The sequence below is a fragment of the Zalophus californianus genome, chromosome 4, assembly GCF_009762305.2.
Source record: "Zalophus californianus isolate mZalCal1 chromosome 4, mZalCal1.pri.v2, whole genome shotgun sequence".
In the NCBI taxonomy this organism is placed as follows: Eukaryota; Metazoa; Chordata; class Mammalia; order Carnivora; family Otariidae; genus Zalophus; species Zalophus californianus.
Genome location: NC_045598.1, coordinates 144,063,945 through 144,085,768, shown reverse-complemented (window position 1 = coordinate 144,085,768; position 21,824 = coordinate 144,063,945). Strand labels below are relative to the sequence as shown.

Below are 21,824 nucleotides of genomic sequence, written 5' to 3'. Positions count from 1 at the left end.
TTAGAGGATTTTTACAAGATTTGATTTTTAAAAAACTACTCAGGCAATATTTAGAATGACAAGTGTCTGTTAAATCTTCTCGTCTCTTTCCATCATATACCTTCAGTTGTAAAATGTTACAAAATATCACATGAATTAAGACTTAGCTAGGGGGCGCCTGGGTGGCTCAGTCATTAAGCGTCTGCCTTCGGCTCAGGTCGTGATCCCGGGGTCCTGCGATTGAGCCCCACATCGGGCTCCCTGCTCCGCGGGGAGCCTGCTTCTCCCTCTCCCACTCCCCCTGCTTGTGTTCTCTCTCTCGCTATGTCTCTCTCTGTCAAATAAATAAATAAAATATTAAAAAAAAAAGACTTAGCTAGGATGCAATGAAAACCATTGTTAAACACCACAAAAGTTCACTAAGGGACTTCTAAAAGTTTTATTCTTGAGGGTTTTTTGTTCTGTTTTGTTTTTATGTCTGAATTAACATCAGTTTCAGAAGTCTACAATCTGGAAGCAAAAAAGAGTAATCCACTTTGCTCTTTCCCTCAGCAGTTTCTCCACGTACCAGACATGCTCATCACCATAATATTCTGCTTTAACATTACCATCTTTAAAATTTAAAAACATTGAACCATTTCTTGACCTTAGATTTCTTTTCTTTCAGTTCTTTACAATTATTCTTCATTTCTTGGCTCCCCTTCAAAGGAACTCCTTAAAGGAATTGCCTTTACACACTTCTTCATATCCATTTCCTCCTCAAACTTTAAAAATCAGGCTATTCTTCCTTCCCTCCTCACTGAAAATTCTCACCAGTGACCTTCATCTTGCCAAAATGAATTGCCAATTTCCTGTCCTTTTACTTGTCATCTTTGCAACTTTAATGTTTGACTATTCCCTACTTGAAATATATAATTTCATCTTTAGACACACCTGGTTTTCTTTCTTTTTGCTGGCTTTTTCACTACTTCCTTTCTATCAGGGCCATATCCTTTGGTTCTCCTATTTTCTGTATTTATATTCTCTCCTTAGGTGAGCTTACTCAGTTTTATCTCTTCCATTTGTGTCTGTATGCTGATGTCCCTTATATTGTATCTTCTGCATAAATATCAACCCTTTTTCCAAATACCTTCATTTGGATGTTCAATTGAATCTCAGATATTACATTTCCAAAATGGAATACTTAATTCCCAACACCCAAATCTGCTCTCTCCAAAGTATCCCCATTTCAATTTTCATTTTACTCCTCAGGAAAAGTACCTAGGTAGGAATTATTATTCATTCCTGTCTCTTCCTCACATCTTATGGCCAGTTCATCAGGTAAGTCTTTTTAGATTCTGCCATCAGTATATAGCCCAATTCGGACCACATCTTTCCATATCTATAGCTACAGCATTAAAACAAGTAGCATTATCTGTCAGTTAGGCTACTGCAATAGCCTTCTAACTGAGATCCTGCCTCCATTTTTACTCCTAGAATCCATCCTCAACTGGATGGAAAGGGGCGAAGATTTGACAGCAATCTTTCCAGAACATAAATAATTTTTCTACTTGAAACACTTCACTAAATTCCAACATTTTTAGAATAAAATCTGTGTGTCTTGCAATGACCTAAAATACTCATAATGATCTGATAGAACTTTAAACAGAACATGCAGTCAATTCCAAAGTGCCTTTTATAATGTTGTTTTGTTTCTTTGGAATATCCTTTCTTCCTTTTCTCAAGCCCAGTATAATATTTTAAAGGTATCAAGTCATGTATGCATTTTTGTCTAGGTACTGCACTCTTTTGTCACTCTTCTGCTTTTCCTCTACCCCTCCCCATATACACACCTTTATTTAAGCAACTAAGCCATTCAGTATTCATTGATGAAGAGGAATAATATGAAAGAGCAGAAATGAGAGATGCTCACCTCACCCCACCCTCACCAGACTAGAATTCCCCAGAAGAGAATGGGGAGAAGAGATAGAGGAATAAGGTGATGAGAGAAGCATAGAGATTAGTTAGCCTAGAAGGATAGAGTTGGACAGCAGTCATTATTTCATCTGGTCACAAATGAACACTTTTCCCCTTAGATAACCTGAGACTTTCCTTAGTTCCTATCTTTCTTACTGCATGTGGATAATGTCTTCTGCAAGTAAAAAAGAGTGGGGGTCTGAATAGCACGTGGGCTGGTGGCTATGATGGAGGAGGATGGTAGGAACTACCTTCTGCACTTGTACTTGTTGGGGAATTTAATAGAGGACATGCTACATCTCCCTTAGAACAGTGAACACTCATCTTCTTAATATATGGCTGCTTGTCCAGAATACTGTTAATATGTAAATCTCAATGCAAGCTATGTATCATTATTTGACATAGTAACCTCCACAACAGAGTCAAGTATATCTCTTCACCCTTTAGAGCCATTCAAGAATTCCAATAAATTTGACCAATCCTAAATGTATTGGTGGGGAGAATACCTACCAGCAGCAAACTGCCTCATATATAATCTGTGCAAATATGCTAGGGTATTGACCCAAATAGGATTTCTTGAAAACTGGACAAAGAGGAAGGGCCACGGAAAGTAACGTGCAAACCTAACTTCCTTTCAGACTTAATCTTCTCAAAATAGGCCCTTGATATAAACTCCTAGACTTGACTAACTTTACCTTTTTTGCTGAAGGGGAGGGGCGCTCTTTAAAGATCTCCCAGAGAGTGGATATTGTGACCAGGGTTTTTTTCCTTGGATAAATTAGTTCTATATCACTACGGCATACCTTCAGGGTATTAATATTAAGTACTACGCTGGTATCAGGTAAGAGGCATTTGAACCATGATGAGAATATATATTCAATGTGTTGTAAATATCAGTCTGAGAAAAGCTGTAGGTTGAGAAAAAGTTTGAAATGTTACCTTTTGAAGTATTTGCAACTTCCAAGGATGCTTCAAAATCTGAGAAAAAGTAAAGTAAGGTGGCCAGATGTGCTTGGATGATGTCTTCATTTTCTTGGGATTCCATAATAAAATACCATAGGATGGGTGTCTTGAACAGCAGAAATTTACTTGATCCTAGTTCTGCCAGCTGAAAGCCTTAGATCAGGGTGCCAACATGGTTGGTTTCTGATGAGGACTTTCTCCCTGGGTTGCACATAGCTGCTTCCTTACTGTGTCCTCACTTGACCTCTTCTTTGTTTGAGCAGAGAGAGAGAGAGAGAGAAGGAGATTTTTGGTGTCTCCTCTTATCAGGACACTAATCCCATCCTGAGGGACCTATCCTCACAAACTTAACTAACCTTAATTACCTCCCAAAAGCCCTATCTCCAAATACTATCACGTTGGGGGTTAGGGCTTTGACATATGATTTTGGGACAACAGAAACATTCAATCAATAATAGATGACCTGTGGAATCAAGGGAGTGGGGAAGAGGAGAGCCTTTGTCATCATGCTGGGGACAGAAGAGAAGCCAGTAGGGAACAGGCTACATGTAATGAACTTGGGAGGATGCTCCTGCTGAGGTACACTTGTCTGAAGGGTTTCAACATATCCTTTAAGACTTATTTCATACTCCATCTTATCTGGAAAGTCTTCCTGGAACCACTGCTCCTCTCTGTTACCCACCCATATACCATTCACATATTGCCCACTTCAGTACCCTCTGACTGTTGAAAAAGACACGTTCTACTAGGCTCCTATAGAGCTCTAAACATATCTCAATATTGTGAAAGTTTGTGTATCGGTCACCACTACTATCTATAAGTTACTTTTAAAGCAGAGATAATATCTTTCATCTCTTTACTTCCACTTAGCCCAATGCCCTAAATATATTATAAAATATTGGTTCAATTCAGTAAAATTGGCCCTATTTGGGGGGCACTAAGCAAGCTGTACTGGATTACTGTTGGCTCTGTTTAAGGATGTTTTCTTAGTGTTTTATTTTTATTGTATTATTTTATTATTATTTTTTTGAAGATTTTATTTTTAAGTAATCTCTACATCCAACGTGGGGCTCAAACTCACAACCCCGAGATGAAGAGTTGCACACTCTACTGACTGAGCCAGCCAGATGCCCCATCTGAGTGTTTTTAATTACTTTCTGTTTCCCTGTGTACTCTTTTTCATCCTGGACTATATTCGTAAAAGACAAGTAGACATGGAAAAACCTAATTCCAGATGACAATTCCAAATCCTCAGGTAAACATGACGCATTTTGATGTTTCAAGAGGAACATCATATGATTATTCTTTGTCTATAGCGAAAGTGTGTGTAAAAACTGATCTTGATGCCAACTTCTGTCGTTAAAATTACTATAATTAGAAATAATCTCAGGAGTGCTACATTCTCAGTAAATTAAATTATAATTAATAGATTTCAACTTGACATCCTTTTTGAAATGTGATTCTAAATAATCAATCATCTTATATACTGAATGGCAATTACATATCTTGACATTTGCACTGCCTCATATTTTTCTATATTAAGAACATATACATTCATACATATTAGCATATTCACACACACAGACACACACACACAGACACACACACACACACACACACACACATTAAACCTGTCCCTAAAAACATATCTATTAACAAGTTGATGCCAATGTACACACATAAATAAGTCTTGAAAATCCAAATTTACCTTTTACAGGTATTTTGGTATTGACAGTAGGCATAGACATTGCCAATATCTGGGATGATATTCTGCTTTTCATTTTGTTTATTATTTTAATTCCAGTATAATTAACATAAGGTGCTATATGTTTCAGGTATACAATTTAGTGATTCAACAATTCTGTATATTACTCAGTGCTCATCTTAATCCCCTTCATCTATTTCACTCATCCTCCACCCTTACTTTGCTTTTTGAAAAGAATGTTTTATCTACTCTTTATAGAATACGAACTGGCATTGACACAGGCAGATTGTGTTATATTTGAGTGTGTAATGTCAGCCATCTCTCAGGTAATGAGCGATGTTTAGCATCAGGAATTCCTAATCTTCCATCAGCTATCTGTTCCCACCTGGGTTCCTCAGGATGCTAAACTAACGACCCTCAAGGCAAATTGCACACTGCTTGTTAAAACCAGAGTGTCGGCAGCAAGTCTTTGCCAGGGAGCCTGCTTGATGAGATAGACTGGATCACATGTGTGCAGTGAAGACATCTTTTGTCTTTTCTGTGTGAGGCGTGATTCAGAGGGAGAGCTAAACCTATTGCTTCATGTCTCTTTTTTTAGTATTGCCTTCTGGACTTGACTCTTCTAATTGTGAGAGGCAAAAGGAGGTGTAGCTGGTATAAAATTCAGGTTATAAACTCTGTCATGAAGGAACTATAAATTTATTTTACTATGTCTACACTTAAATTTAATTTTAAGGCCCCATTTTCATGGATGTTAGAAACTCCATCTTTCCATCAATTTAATATCACTCAGGTGACATCTAAAGTTCCAGGAGACTTAGGCAGTGACAAGTTGTGAGATAAGGTGACCTGATCCCCAAGATCATAATATATCCTTGTTGGCTGAGCCTAGTTTCTGGCTGACTCTCAGTCATTGCTGACTGCACAGAACCTTTAAACCATGGCTTTACAGTGCCATTTCGTGCTAATTTCGTGTATGTGGGGGAAATTCCAGTTGGTCTAACAAAAGACCAGCCTAAAGGAAACTAAGTGCTAATTCCAGAAGCTGCTCAACTCTTCCACGTTACAATAGAATAGAAATCATTCTGCTGTTCTTGTTACGTAAGGCACGTGGAACAGGGATCCAGGTAAGGGGATAGGGCTGCGTCTCTGTGCTTCTCTGCAGAGAAATTAATGTTGAGGTCTTTCCTCCCCTGGGATCCTTTTTCTCAAGCCCAAAGAAGGCAAGGGATAAGTGAAGAAGTTTTCTTTGCTCTTCCTAAATTTATTAGGGTTTTAGTCTTGCTTCCTTTTCTGTCCCCATGTTTCATCCCCTGAATAGGTTCAAAGCATAGGGCTCCTTTAGCAGAAACAGGAGATTTTCTGTTCTTCATCCCAAAATTCTCTTCAGTAATCTGAAGTATAGCCTTTTGAAAGTCAACGTGGTAATTATTAATTCATTTTTTCTTTGCATCATGTGTTCTTTGAAGCAGTAAGCACTGAATGCTTTAGCTCTCTTGAAGAAGGTGGTAAGATGAGATGGTTTAAAGAAAAGTAGCTAATGTTGGTTGGTCTCACTTTAGCCTCACTTCCCCTGCACAACCCAACGAATGCCACTTGTGTAATTTGATCTAGCTAAACCAGCCACAATGGCTGGAAGAGAACAAATTACAAAGACAGCTTGGAGAACAAAGAGGGTGCACCACTACTGTGAAGAAAACCATCAAAAGACCAATACCATTTATATTCCCTTTTTTATTTCCATAAAAATTCTTTCCCCAACTAGCATGGCCTCTTATTGGAAAACCTTCTCCTTAAGGTAGAATAATAAATATAAGATTTATTTTTCCTCTAAAGGTAAATTGTATTGTTCAACAGGTAAGTTCAAAGGGTGCTTTCTGCCAATATCACAGAATTCTAATAGCTAGATTTTATGATCTTCTGGTAGTGTTATATTCATTTTTTACCCTGCATACTGAAAGGATTTCAACCAAGGTAAATGACACTAAAACTAGTTTTGTGCCCTTCATTGTATAGGATACATTAAAAATACCTAGTCAGGGGCTCCTGTGTGGCTCAGTTGGTTGGCCGACTGCCTTTGGCTTGGGTCACGATCCTGGAGTCCCAGGATCAAGTCCTGCATCGGGCTCCCTGCTCAGCGGGGAGTCTGCTTCTCCCTCTGACCCTCCCCCTCTCGTGCTCTCGCTCTCTCTCAAATAAAGAGGAAATATGCTGCTAGCAACAATCTGAGGACAAAACAGCCATATGAGAGGGCAAAACTAAGAGGAAAACAAAGAAACAGAAGTTCCATTGAACTGTTCCCAAATAACACTGTACTTCTATACTTTTAGTTGTACAAACTAATATGTTATTGTTAAAGAAGCTTGAATTTGAATACTTCTGAGTGCAAGTAACCAGAAAAACCCAACTGAGAGAGCCTACAAATTCCTGCATTATTTAATTAGCTGTCTTTTCTTTCTATTTTCTTGAAGGCAAGAATTTCATCTGCCTTATATGTGTCACCTTAAGTCCAAGTTTTAAGCTTAAGAAATTGTATTTGATTTAAAAAAAAAATGATGTAAGAAAGAACTGATTTGCTTGATGTCTGTATGGTTTTAAACATTGTGGGAGGTTTTTTCACATTGTTTCATTTTATTTTCATAATTAATTTGTGAAAAAACTATAAGTAATTTTGTATGAATACTAGGTTATCATGAAGTGAATTTTCAAATGCCTGTAGCTATCTGATGACATGGCAGAATAGTACTCACAGATTTTATTTTTATTGGTTGACATGCATAGGAGAAGATGCTTTCAGGAAGGAGACTGAAGTATAGATATTTAGGACCAAGGATGAGGGTGAGACACATTAGTCAAGCCTATGAATTGGAACAAACTGGAGACTGTAGGGGGAACTGTCATAAAAACAGAAAGAGATGTTGACACATAAGACTTTATAGAACTTCAGGTCACATATAGTAAAATTTGGGGATATGGGTGACAAACACCTAGACCCTAGAGGAAGGATATTTTTCTTATTCTGTGAAGAACACAGCATGACTCTGGCATAATAAAAAAAAAAAAAATTGAAAGTAAGATTCTATACAGTCAGAGTTCTCAAAAAGGTACCAGCACCATTAGAAAACATGGATTCATAGAGAGTAGACATCAACAAAGGGCTCAAAGGAAGGAAAAGATCATTTATGACTACATGTGAGATTTCTTAAGGATCCTCTCTAAATATTAAGGGAATGTTCAGCAGCGATGTGTTTGGAGAAACTTTGTCAGGCAAATTTCATTTGTATCAGTTCAGGTAAACTTTTTTAAAAATACCTACAGAGCGATGAATCCTGGGAAAATGAAGTTACAGTTGGTAAGTAGTGTCTAATAAAATTACAATACAGGTTTTACCTTATGGAAGGCAATTTAAAAGAAAAAATGAGGCAGATTAAGCTTTGCAATATCGAAGAGCAGTGGCATGCATAGCCAATACTTCATTTAATGTATATATTTATATCCTGCTCACACTCAGTGGGGGAGGGGATGACACAAGGACATGAATACTAGGAGGTGGACATCATCATTAAGAACACCCTAGTCTTGGGCACCTGGGTGGCTCAGTTGGTTAAGCGACTGCCTTTGGCTCAGGTCATGATCCCAGGGTCCTGGGATCGAATCCCACAGCAGGCTTCCCCTGCTCTGCGGGGAGCCTGCTTCTCCCTCTGCCTCTGCCTGCCACTCCCCCTGCTTGTGCTCTCTTTCTCTCTCTGTCAAATAAATAAAATCTTAAAAAAAAAAGAACACCCTAATCTTCTCACCACAACTTTTTTTTTTTTTTAAGATTTATTTATTTGAGAGAGAGAGAGAACACAGAGTGGGGGGTGGTGGAGGGAGAGAGAGAGTCCCAAGCCGACTCCACGCCAAGTGTGGAACCCAGCGTGGGGCTCAATCCCATGACCCTGAGATCACGACCTGAGCTGAAACCAAGAGTCAGGCACTTAGCTGACTGCATCACCCAGGCACCCTGTCTCACCACAATTTTTATTGAACAAATTTCTCTATGGAAAACAAATCCTTGAGTAATAGATCACTTATTAGTTTAACAGTTTATAAGACAAAATTCTAGTATTGCTAAGTAAGATGCCTAATTCACAGAGTATGCTGTCTATTTTAAATTATTTTATCTTTGAAGATTTGGTACTTTCAAATGTTATCTCTTGATCATATCCAAAACACACTGCTAACATTCTGTTGAGGATTTCTCACCCTTGACACACATATATGCACATACACACACATACACACATACATATACACCTGACATCATTAATCATTTCAAGTTTTATAGGAAGTTGTTCCTTCTAGCCAGAAATTATTTTTCATGGTCTTACTTGTATGTGTCCCATATTAATGATTCCGTGGTTTTAGGATTAGAAATGACATCTTGCCTCAATTATCATTTCACAAATATCTCAGAAAGAATCAATAATGACTGTAATGACAGTTTGCAATCATTTGACTACAATTAGAATATATCATTTCCAAAGTTATACATTTCATAACATTCATCATTCATGATTCTTTGCTTCCTAGGGAGCAATAACAAACAGTATAGGGTAAAGAGTGAAGGACAAAGATGGGAGATGATGAAAGGTGTCCATAAAAATAAGATTTGTCCCTTCATTGTTCTAAAACAGTGAGTCTCAAGGTGTAGTCTGATGATGCCTACGGGTTTCTGAGACTTCAGGGATCTGCAATGTCAAAACTATTTTCATTATAATACTATTATTGACCTTTTACAGTACCTTTCTTTCTGAGTGTATAGTGAAGTTTTTCAGAGGCTACATAACAATATCATTTTTTCTGATGGCTTTGTATTCTTGTGTTGTAAGTATTTCTCAGTTTTAATTTCTAATACATTAAATACTGGTAGATACAACTACTGCTGTGCTATTAATTGTTTAAAAATAGAATATTCAGACCACAAAACACAAAAACCCTGATTGGTAGTGTTTGCTGATTTTCCATGATATGATTACGCCTATGACAGTCAATTTCAACCTACCAAAGTGATGTCACTGAACACAAAGTATGGAGTAGTCACACACAGTCACCTCTTGTGAGCCAGTGTGAACTGGCTTCAGGGCATCACTGTATATAATCCAAATAAACAAAAGATCTTTAGAGTTACTAATTTTTAGAAAAGTATTAAGAGGTCCTGAGTGAAAAAGTTTGAGAACCACTGATCTGTCATTTGCCCCAAATGATTCACTGGTAGAATTGACTTAGGCAAAGTTTCCTCAGGTACAACAGCCAGCCATTTTGTAATTTTGTTTTCTCCTTTAGACTGTGATCCTTCACTATAACCCACAAATTTAATTAGGTCTCACATATAAAAGAAGAAAATGTTCCTTCTACTGTGGTCCCGAGGCACTTGTTACCTATCTCAAATACAACAGATAATATTGAATTTATGTGTGAAACTGTCTATCTCCCTCACTAAATAGTAATCTGGGACTTTATTGTTTCCTTTGTGTCTGTTTTGTTTTATCTGTTACATGAATGAATGAATAAATGAATAGTAAGTCTGAATTACTATTTTATGACTTCTAGAGCATTTACATTTTAAAGAGAACCACGATGAGGATAATCCATTCTGCATAGGAATTAATGGAACCATTATTAATAGTAAACTTATACTTTGTAAAGTTGAGCTAGCTATAGGGCATTAGATCTAGGAGACATTACATGTTTTTTGTAAGTTGTCAAAATTCAGAAATTGAGTTTGCTACCTTATAGTTTTTCTGTTATGAGGAGAAAGCTTATAGTTTTAAATTTAAAGCTTCCAGCATTTAATAGAAAACAATTAATAAAGAAGTGGGAGGAAAATTTTGAAGGTAATGGATATGTTTATGGCATAGAGAGTGGTGATAGTTTCATGAGTGTATCCTAATCTACAAATTTATCAAGGTTCATGCATTAAATATGTATAGTTTCTTATATGTCAATCATACCTCAATCAAGTGGGTTAAAGAAGAAAAAGAGTTAAATACTCTGTTAAACAATACATAAGAGCACACATTATTTCTTAAAATGCCTTCAGATGAATTTATACCATAATATTAACTGACTGCATATGTAACAACCTTTTATGAATTTGCTAGACAATTTCTTTCTTAGATTTTTTAACTTTCTTTGTAATGATTAAGTTATTACCCTGAAACACCATAGATAAAATACACCAAAGAGGTAAGAGTAGAGAAAAATATGTAAAAGAGAGAATTTTTGAATAACAATGCAACTCGTCCTCCTAGTTTTGGAAATCCCAGGATAGAAATGTTAGGGGTTTTTTGTTGTTGTTTTCAGTACTCTACAACAAAATAGCCAGGTATGACATACCTTGCTGAGAATTTGAGGAATTCATATTTAGTTGTGTCACCTAAAAGATTATTTGGACTTGCACATCTTATTTAACCTTTTTGATTCCATGTTGCTATTCATAAATAGATATACCCTCCACATCTACCATATAATTCATCATTCATGGGAATTCATCATTCTCTGGGAATTTTTTTCATATTGAGGATAGTTTTTAGTATATGCATGTAATTATTGGGTAAATTTCTCAGCCAACACACAAAAATGCAAATGAATTATATCACTGAGATAACCAGCCAGAATGCATAAAGATCATGCTCTTCTAGCATCCAAAATGTGTTCTGTAGAACGTTGATTTCAGGGGGTGCCTGGGTGGCTCAGTTGGTTAAATGTCTTCCTTCCACTCAGGTCATGATCCTGGGATCCTGGGATCTAGTCCAAGCATCAGGCTCATTGCTCCGTGGAGAGCCAGCTTCTCCTTCTCCCTTTGCCCCTCCCCCTCCTGCTCCTGGGCTCCCACACATGTGCTCTCTCGCTCTCTCTCTCTCTCTCTCTCTCTCTCTCAAAAATAAATAAAATCTTTTTAAAAAAGACCAAAAAAAAGAACATTGATTTCAGAAATGTTACATAGATGTTAGATAGATGTAATTTTATGTGTTCAAACATATTTGGGAATGTCTTGATTAAATCAAATTTAATAAATTGCTGAAGAACTTCTTAGAACAATGACTGTATTATTCAGGTTGTGAATCTTCAAGGGAAGGCATATAAATAAAATGTTTTCCAATTCTATGACTGTGAAGTACACTTTTTTACAGAATATCCTGCAGAGACACACTTTAAGAGCCTTTGTAATATGTACATTCCAGGTGGGATATTTTAAGAGTGAATGAGGGCATTAAAATAATTAAATAATATTTTGAAATATTAATTGGTTAGTCAACAAATTTGTCTTTAGTGGTGGTCATATAAAATTATTCTATTTAATAATGACTTGAAAAAATTATTAATAAAAAATTAAAAATGAATATTCATATACATTAGAGTAAAAAAACCTTATTTTTACTGATTATGTGAATTTTACAAACATAAGTGTAATAATTATTATTCATATGTATTCATGTTATTTGGTCAATTCCTTAGCTATATTTTTTCTAATATTTTCTTTAATGAGTGTGTTTTTAATATGGCCTCAGTTTTAAATCTTTCATGAAATTGCAACTTTTTAATAGTTACATTTTATGAGTGATATATTTGAAATTTTAAAATCTTTTTTGTAAATCATCATATTTCTAATTGAGAATATAATCTCTCTAAAGGTGCCTTATAACCTCAGAGCAAATCTCCTAAAAGTAATATATTAAAATTCTAATTTTATTTTTTTTTAATTAATGTGTGACTATATTAGGTCAAATGTCTCTGTCACTATCTTGAATATTTGTTCTTGGTAATTTTCTAAAAACAAATCTTATTAAATGTTTTCTCTATTTGTGACTCTTTTGAATGGTCTGCCAAATGTTGAGGCTAAAAAATCATAGACTTTCTCAATTTTACCCATTTTCAGTGTAGATGATCAATTTATACACTTAAAAATAAGTGCTCTGGGGCATCTGGGTGGCTCAGTTGGCTAAGCATACCACTCTTGATTTCAGCTCAGGTCATGATCTCAGGGTCATGGGATCGAGCCCTGCATAGCGCTTCACGCTCAGCAGAGAATCTGCTGGAGATTGTCTGTCTCCCTCTCCTTCTGTCCATTAAGGCCCCCCCACCCCCCCAACACTCCTGCTCTCTTTCTCTCTCAAATAAAGAAATCTTAAAAAAAAAAAAAACTCTGTCAAATTTTTTTCCTAAAAAAGCAAGATGTTCTGAAGCACAATTATAGAATTTCCAAATTAAGTGTGTATTTCATTTCAGAATTTATCATTTGCTTTCTTCTTGATAAATTTGAATATTTTGCTATTTTCAAATATCTTTTTGATACTGAATTTGCTAAAATTTGCTAAAAGCTTCAAAACTTAAGGATTGTTTATTTTTGCCACTCTTTGTGGATTACTTTAATTACAAATTGCCAATTCATTATGAATAAATGCAACTAAAATTTAGAATACATATAAAAAAGACATAAAAAATTTAGAAGACACATGAAACAGTTTTAACTTACAGCTTCTCAAAGGTTCAAACATGTCTATGTTCTAACTGATGAAAAGCAGCAAAGAGAAAATTACAATGAAATGCCCTCTTTCTGAAGATTGTTTACAGAATTCAGCTTTGTTTTGTAATTTAGTTCTATAGTTATTTTGAATATATGTAAAATATATGAAATTTTGGACATAGTGGTTTCTATTGATAGAATATTGCAGATTTTTGGCTTATAATTAGGAGTTCTGCATAGAATAAGGAGTTTCATGTTCATTTAACTTATTAGGGATATTCTTTTTGCCATGAAGCTGATATCACCAAAAATTTTATTATCATTGCAAAACCATTTTATCTTCAATGTTGAACTTTCTAATTACTATAGAAACATATTTACAATAATATTATATATTTAACTTAAACAGAATGAAATAACAAATAAATTGATTTTCTATTTGAAGCATCTCTTGACTCTGATACAAAATTTGAATCATCTAAATATTTATGTTCTTTTTCTACTGAGGCAATCATATTAATAGCAATTGCTTCATAATTCATGCATAAGTTAATGAACAAAATTAATTTAAAAAACTATCATTTGAGCTAAATGAAAATCCTATCTTCACAGAGTACTATTAAATATGAAATCTATAGCTGTATTTAAAAAATCTCACCTTTAGAAATAATCTTAAAATATTTACTAACTTTTCAATTAAATGCCAAAGCTTCTTTGGTAAATGTCTTCATTTGATCTGTAATACCACTATGCCTCCCCCCTCTTACCTTAGTGTATGTTAAATATGTTAAATGACAATTACCAATTTTCTTTAGAAATGAAAATTCTACATTTTTTAAATTGAACATGCACTTTTTAGGCTCATAGTTGCATTAAAAGTTTATTGCAAAATAAGTGTTAATGAAAAGTAGAATGACATATCTACAAAGGAAAGGGAAACAAAAGCAAAAATGAATTTTTGAAACTTCATCAAGATAAAAAGCTTCTGTACAGCAAAGGAAACAGTCAATAACACTAAGAGGCAACCCACAGAATGGGAGAAAATATTTGCAAATGACATTACAGATAAAGGGCTGATATCCAAGATCTATAAAGAACTCAAACTCAACACACAAAAAACAAATAATCAAGTCAAAAAATGGGCAGAAGACATGAACAGACACTTCTTCAAAGAAGACATACAAATGGCTAACAGACACATGAAAAAATGTTCAACATCATTAGCCATCAGGGAAGTTCAAATCAAAACCACATTGAGATACCACCTTACACCAGTTAGAATGGCAAAAATTAACAAAGCAGGAAAAAATTGTTGGAGGTGATGTGGAGAAAGGGGAACCCTCTTACACTGTTGGTGGGAATGCAAGCTTGTATAACCACTTTGGAAAACAGTGTGGAGTTTCCTCAGAAAGTTAAAAATAGAGCTACCCTATGACCCAGCAATTGCACTACTGGGTATTTACCCAAAAGATACAGATGTAGTGAAAAGAAGGAGCACATGCTTCCCCCAATGTTTATAGCAGCAATGTCCACAATAGCCAAACTGTGGAAGGAGCCGAGATGCCCTTCAACACATGAATGGATGAAGAAGATGTGGTTCATATATACAATGGAATATTACTCAGGCATCAGAAAGGATGAATACCCACCATTTGCATCGGCATGGATGGAACTGGAGGGGATTATGCTAAGTGAAATAAGTCAAGCAGAGAAAGAATTATCATATGGTTTCACTCATATGTGGAACCTAAGGAATAGCATGGAGGACATTAGGGGAAGGAAGGGAAAACTGAAGAGGGGAAATCAGAGGGGGAGACGAACCATGAGAGACTATGGACTCCGGGAAACAGTCTGAGGGTTTCAGTGGGGAGAGGGGTGGGAGGATGGGGTAGCCCAGTGATGGGTTTAAGAAGGGCACGTGTTGTTTATTTATTTATTTATTGTTATGTTAATCACCATACATCATTAGTTCTTGATGTAGTGTTCCATGATTCATTGTTTGTGCATAACACCCAGTGCTCCAAGCAGGACGTGCCCTCTTTAATACCCATCACCAGGCTAACCCATCCCTCCACCCCCCTCCCCTCTAGAACCCTCAGTTTGTTTTTCAAGAAGGGCACGTGTTGTAATGAGCACTGGGTGTTATATGCAAATTAAGAATCATTGAACACTACACCAAAAACTAATGAAGGTACTGTATGGTGACTAACAACAATAAAAAAAAAGTAGAATATATTTTAGATGTTAACCATAGAATACATGACAAAACATCTGTAGCAAGATATGTAGACACAGTCCAATATAAGACTGCTCAGCATTTATTTCTCATATGCATGACACATTTTCCACTGACACCACAGACAAGGGGATGATAGTTTTGTGCATCTCACAAAGTTGGCATGAGCCACCATGCAACTGGCTGGCACATCAAGTAGCCAAAAGGTGCAGCAGCATTGAACACTTCTCTGATCCCCACTAATGACCAGAAGGTACTAACTTTTCCTGGCTTTTTATGCCAAAAAAGAACTTTATCAGCCATTCTTGGAAGGGAAGTGTTAAATATGATGCTAAGTCTAGATCACATCAAGAAAAGTGAGCCTGATTCCCTCCTGCACACTTTCCCATTTAACTCTGGTTAAACTGAGGACTGTTATTACATCTCACATGTTATTAGACAAGAACATGACAGAACCTGGATGTACAAAATAGAGGCTCATCAAAGACATCTGGGAAATAAATGGTTAACATGCTGGTCTGCAATCTATATTTTCTCTTAAGTAGAGGGAGGCATCCTCAAAGGAGAAAGAAGTTGACCCTGTCAAGTCTCTTTATAAACATGGCAATGTCATCCTACTGGCAAACAAAATAATGGTTTTTGCTGGAGAGTCTTTATCTTTGGAATGCTTTTAACTGTATATGCCTCATCTATCCAGGACTGCTTATGGTATACAAACCTGGAATCTACAGATTTATGGGGTATGGCTCCCTGAGAAATGCCACAGAAGACAGGCAATTATATAAGGATAAATGGAGATGTTTCCTGATTAAAATGACTCCTTCTATATAAGATACTGTATATTTGGCACCAGAGTGCATCATGTTGCAGCAAGAAAGGACCTGGGAGTGTGTTGGAGAACTAAGGCCCTTCCTGCTGTGCCAGTACTTTGCAATTGCTTATGTCCTTAAAATTATTAGTAAATCTATATACTAAGTAAAATCTTGGATTTATGTAAGTCTTACTGGAAAATCCAATCCTTTATGTTATTATACCATCTTGGAACATTCTATTGCAGCTACTAATTGTAACACTTCTTTAAAATGAAAAATATGGGGGCGCCTGGGTGGCTCGGTCTGCTGGGCATCTGCCTTCAGCTTGAGTCATGGTCCTGGGGTCCTGGGGTCGAGCCCCATGTCAGGCTCCCTGCTCTCCCTCTGCCTCTGCCTGCTGCTCTGCCTACTTGTGCTCTCTCTCTGTCTGTCAGATAAATAAATAAAATATTAAAAAAAGATTAAAATGAAAAATACAGAAAAGAGCTATACTCTGGGTCAACAGGCATAAGTCAGAATCACCTTCAACATATACCTGGAGAGGGCAGACCTCTGAGGGAGTCTGGTCTCTAGGACAGAAAACTGCCACCAATTGCTCTAACAACAGACATTCTCACACTCTGTTGCTCGGTATTGTTCAGAATGATGCTTTCCTCTTTCTGGACACCAGATATCCATCTTTTTATAACATTTGTATAGGGTGAACTGATTGGCTGCTTCTTGGCAATAATGTTGAATAATTGTTTGGTGTTGGCCTCACATTTCATTGCCTCTTTTGACCTGTAAGTTTAACCCATGGTCATAGGTTTAACTATAGATGGGTCAGAAATCCAATTTGGTGATCTATTTAAAATAAACATTTTATTTTAAATAGAACAGAATGGAGTAGAATACAATAGAACAGAATGAATAAGAAAATATCAGGGCACACTTACCTATCTGTAAGTTTAGGAATTGCTTCATTATAATTTTGTTTTGGTTATATATAGGCAGATGTGTGTATGTGTGTTTATGAAATGTGTTTATGACTGAGGGCCATGGTAAAAAAATGGAATATCATGGCTTCTATTATGAGATAATATGCTAGAATATTAAGCAGCCTTTGTTGAGAGTGCATTTTTTGATAACTTAAGAATCATAATCTTTCTTTGTATGGGATCAGCTCTGATATCATGTAGTATAAATATTTTATGTAGATAGACCATTGGGGAAGAAAGTTTGCAAGGCTGATAATCAAACCTTGAGACTTGACATTCAAATCTGAAATTGAGCCTGGAGGGCTTAGATTAATGTCTGACTAGCAAAAATATTTTTTTTAAGCCGCCATAAAATCACAGTTTTAAAACATCAAACAGCTTTACCAAATGATGATTTGGGTACAAATGAGTCATTCACGTGTGAAAAAGATTTCCTATAGTATACACTTGGGTTTTCAATTAAAAGAAAAGTAACTATAATATGTCAATGTGTATTTTGTAGAACTTCAAAATGTTTTTTTGGGGAAAAACAATTGATTTGCTTGGATTATGCAGAACACAAAAAGGCTTGCTTATCTCTCCATAATGCACTGTAATACAAAGGAGAATGAAACCATTACATGGGTATAGTGAGGAAGAAGAAAGTGAAATTATCCTTTTAAAGTTGGACCAAAAACTCCAACCAATGTAGTTTGTACTTTCTAGAATGCCATTATTATTTCGACTCAACAAAATTAATTTTTGAAACACTGAGCAGCAATTATGGTCAATATATTAAAATCAATAACATGTAAAATGAAAACACATTTATTCCATCAATCCATGAAGACAAGGCTTTCCCAAAACCAGGAGTGCAGAGAGTCTCCAAAGATGGTCATAAAAACTACTCAGTCGTCTACTGTTCAGATATGAGAGCTGAAAACAATGTATATATTCAATTGATTTTTAAAAATGAAATGTGTTATAATGCTGATGTTGAGCACTGATATTTACAGAACACTTATTCTGTTCTTGGGACTCTGTTAAATTCTTTTCATAAATGATCTCATTTAATACATGAAACTGCCTTCTGAGGTAGTTACTATTATTATCCCTATCTTATGAGTAAGGAAACTAGGAGAAATGTAGCTTCTTATAGGCTACAGAAAACATTGGAAATACGAGCATCAACTCAGACCTATATGGATCAAAACTGCAGATTTTGCCCTGTATCTGCCTTCCTCTTTCCCTCCCTCCTTTTTCTTTTCTTTCTTTCACAAGAGATTGAATATACAGTAATTTAATTATATTCTTCTGTATCTTGTTAGAACAGTGTGCTAATTAGACCCAGTGTAATATGTATGTCTGTATTCTGTTTATAGCAGTTGGACTATTAGCCTTAAACCAATTACTTAGATATATGCTATTCATAGTAATAAGAATTATCAAGGGTGGAAAGCTTCAAATAATTCATTGTTAATCAATTCAAAGGAAATAAACATAGATATGTGGCAAAACTACAAGTCACATTTGTATTAGTTCCCAATTGCTGCATAGAAAATTACTACAAATTTAGGACTTAAAATAACATGCATTTGTTTCCTCACAATTTCCATAGGTCAGAAGTCTGGATACAGCTTAATTGGGTCTTTGGCTCAGGGTCTCACAGGCTGTAATCAGTGTAGTCCAAGCTGCATTCTCCTTCGGAAAACAACTAGGGTAGAAACTTCTTTCAAGCTCATTGAAATTGTTAGCAAAATCCATTTTTATATTTGTTTCCTGTGGCTGCTCTAACAAGTTACCACAAATTTGGTGGCTTAAAACGATAGAAATTTGGGTGGTTCAGTTGGTTAAGCATCAGACTCTTGATTTTGGCCCAGGTCATGATCTCAGAGTTGTGAGATCGAGCCCTGCATCAGGCTCCAGCATGGAGCCTGTTTAAGATTCTCTCTCTTCCTCTCTATAAAACAAAAACAAAAATAAACAACAACAACAACAAAAACAATAGAAATTTATTCTTTCATAGTTCTGGAGGCCAAAAGTCTGAAATCAAGGTGTTGGTAAGGTTGCACTTTCTTGCAGGCTCTAAGCTAGGATTCTTCCTTGCCTCTTCTAGTGTCTGGTGGCTGTTTGCATTTGTTGGCTTTCTTGACTTGTGGCCACTTGACTCCAATCTCTCCTGTCTTAACATCACATCATCTCCTCTTGTGAGGTAACTGTTTTTTTCTGGATTTCTTCTAGAGGCTGCCTTCAGGCCTATAGGCCTCCAAAAGTTCCTTCTCCTCAGGACTTTACTCAACATAAGTACTTACTTTATCAAGCCAGCAAGGAAAATATCTAACATCACTGAGGGCCAGTTCCTTTTTCAAGGACATTCATCTGATTTAGGCAGGCCCACCCACCATTAAGTCAAAGGCAACTCAAAGGGAATATTAATTACATCTGCAAAAGCCTTCCTTTACCATATTCTGTTGGTTAGATGCAAGTCACAATCCCCACCCACACTCAAGGGAAGAGGATTATACAGAGCAGGAACACTAGGGGTTAGGAAACAGTGACCACCTTAGGGTCTGTTTGTCACAGTATCCCCCAAGAAGTCTCTGTTTTCTGCAGTTAATTTTTTTTAATCAAGAACCAAAGTACTGAAGTTTTACTTTTAATATTGTACACTTGCTCAACTTTTTCATCTTTATGTATCATAGAAATCTCAGCTGAACATTTAGAAGATGAAATCTACTTCACTAGACTCATGGAAGGTAGAAAGCGATTTAAAGTTTACCCAAATCGGTTCTATCTCTCCCCTAATATCAAGTTCAGGAATTCAACTCCACATAATAGATATTCTTTCATGGATTTCTGCTTCTGTTTGCATATAGTGGCTGGAAGCTAGTTCATGACTAGCTTCATTACCACTGTAGACAGCAACAGTAGTTTAAAAAAGCTAACTTAGGGGCACCTGGAGGGCTCAGTCAGTTAAACGTCTGACTCTTGATTTTGTCTCAGGTCATGATCTCAGGGTGGTGAGATTGAGCCCCGCATTGGTCTCTGTGCTGGGCATGGAGCCTGCTTAAGATTCTCTCTCTCCCTCTCCCTCTCTTGTTGCCCACCCCCCACTTTTGCTCTCTCTCAAAATAAATAAATTAATTAATTAAATTTAAAAAGCTAACCTTAAATGAATTGGAACACTTATTGTTGAAAAACAAACCAGATTGTACTGGGTTGAATATTTCCCCCAAATTCATGTTTACTTAGAACCTCAGATTATGGCCTCATTTGGAAATTAGGTCTTTGCAGATGTAATTAGTTAAGATAAGGTCACACTGGATATGGATGGGCCTCAAATCCAATGACTAGTATCCCTATACAAAGGTTATATATGAAAACACACAGAGAAGGCAGCTCTGTGATAACTAGAGGCAAAGACTAAAATGATACAGCCCTATTCTCTCCCTTTCCTACTAGGAATATCTATTCTATGCCTGTACCACCATTATATTTTGGAGCACATAATTTGCTTCCTCATTTCACAGGTCCACAGATGGGAAAGAATTTTGCTTCAGGATGGATCATACCCAGAGTCTCACCCATAACTGATTTAAGTCCATTTAGATGATGAGATTTGGAACTTTTTGAGTTGACAGTATTCAGATGAAATTTGGTGTATAAAGTTAATTAAATGGGTTCAGACTTCTGGGGATGTTAAAATGGAGTAGATATATTTGGCATATGGGACAGACATGAATTTGTGGGGGTTAGAGGCAGACTGTACTGTGTTAAATGTGTTTCTCCAGGATAATGTCTACCTAAAACCTCAGAATGTGACCTTATTTGGAAATAGGGATTTTGCAGATTTAATTAGTTAAGATGAGGTCATACTGGAATAGGATTGGCCCTAAATCCAATAATTTGTGTCCTTCTAAGCAAACCATATGAAGACACAGAGAGGAGCATGCTTATGATGACACAGACAGAGATGGGAGTAATGTAGCTACAGTAAGCCAAGGAATGCCAGAGATTGCTGGCAGCCACCAAAAAGAAGAGGAAAGGGAGCATTTGTCTCTAGAGACTTCAGATCAGGCATGACCCTGCTGACGTCTTGAATTTGGACTTCTGGCCTCCAGAACTGTGAGAACACATTTACATTGCTTTAAGATACCAAGTTTGAAAAAAAAAATGTTATGGTAATTCTAGGAAATTAATACACAAACATACAAACAGGCACTTTATCTTTTACTAAGGAACATCACATGACAAGCTAATTCCTTCTTATGATAGCATATCCAGTGCTACCTTAATCTTTTAGTTTGTTTTTCTCCAAGCTAAAATCAAGAGTTCCCTCAAATATTTTTGATGTAGCACAATTACATCCTGGTTTCTGTGCCTCAAAGATTTGTAGTTTGTCAGTCCCTTATTAAAATATCACAGCCAAGACTATACATATTCCAGATGTGGGATCTCCAAGGCAAAGCAAAATGTCTGAATTTAATCTCTGAACAGAACAATCCTATTATTTTCATGTAATAATTATGTGAGCCTTTTGAACAGTGTCATTATAGTGTTGAAATGTATTAAATTTGTAATCTACTAAAACTTCCAAATCTTGTTCCTATGAACTTTATCAAATTCTGGTCATATTTAATATACACTTGAACAAGTGGTTGATTAGACCAATGTACAGATTATTATATCTTCCTGTGAAATTGATCTC

The 21,824-nt window shown here is 36.2% G+C and overlaps 2 long non-coding RNA genes across 2 annotated transcripts in view; one reads left to right on the top strand and one right to left on the bottom strand.

Annotated features, from left to right (window-relative positions):
- Positions 1-21,824, top strand: part of LOC113910949 — a 204,191-nt gene that overhangs the window by 48,236 nt on the left and 134,131 nt on the right. The gene's annotated exons all lie outside the window — the stretch shown is intronic.
- LOC113910953 overlaps positions 1-21,824 on the bottom strand; it is a 113,142-nt gene that overhangs the window by 25,242 nt on the left and 66,076 nt on the right. The window contains exon 2 of the long non-coding RNA XR_003516336.1: positions 2,875-3,147. This is a non-coding gene — a long non-coding RNA (uncharacterized LOC113910953). The remainder of the gene's footprint in view (positions 1-2,874; positions 3,148-21,824) is intronic.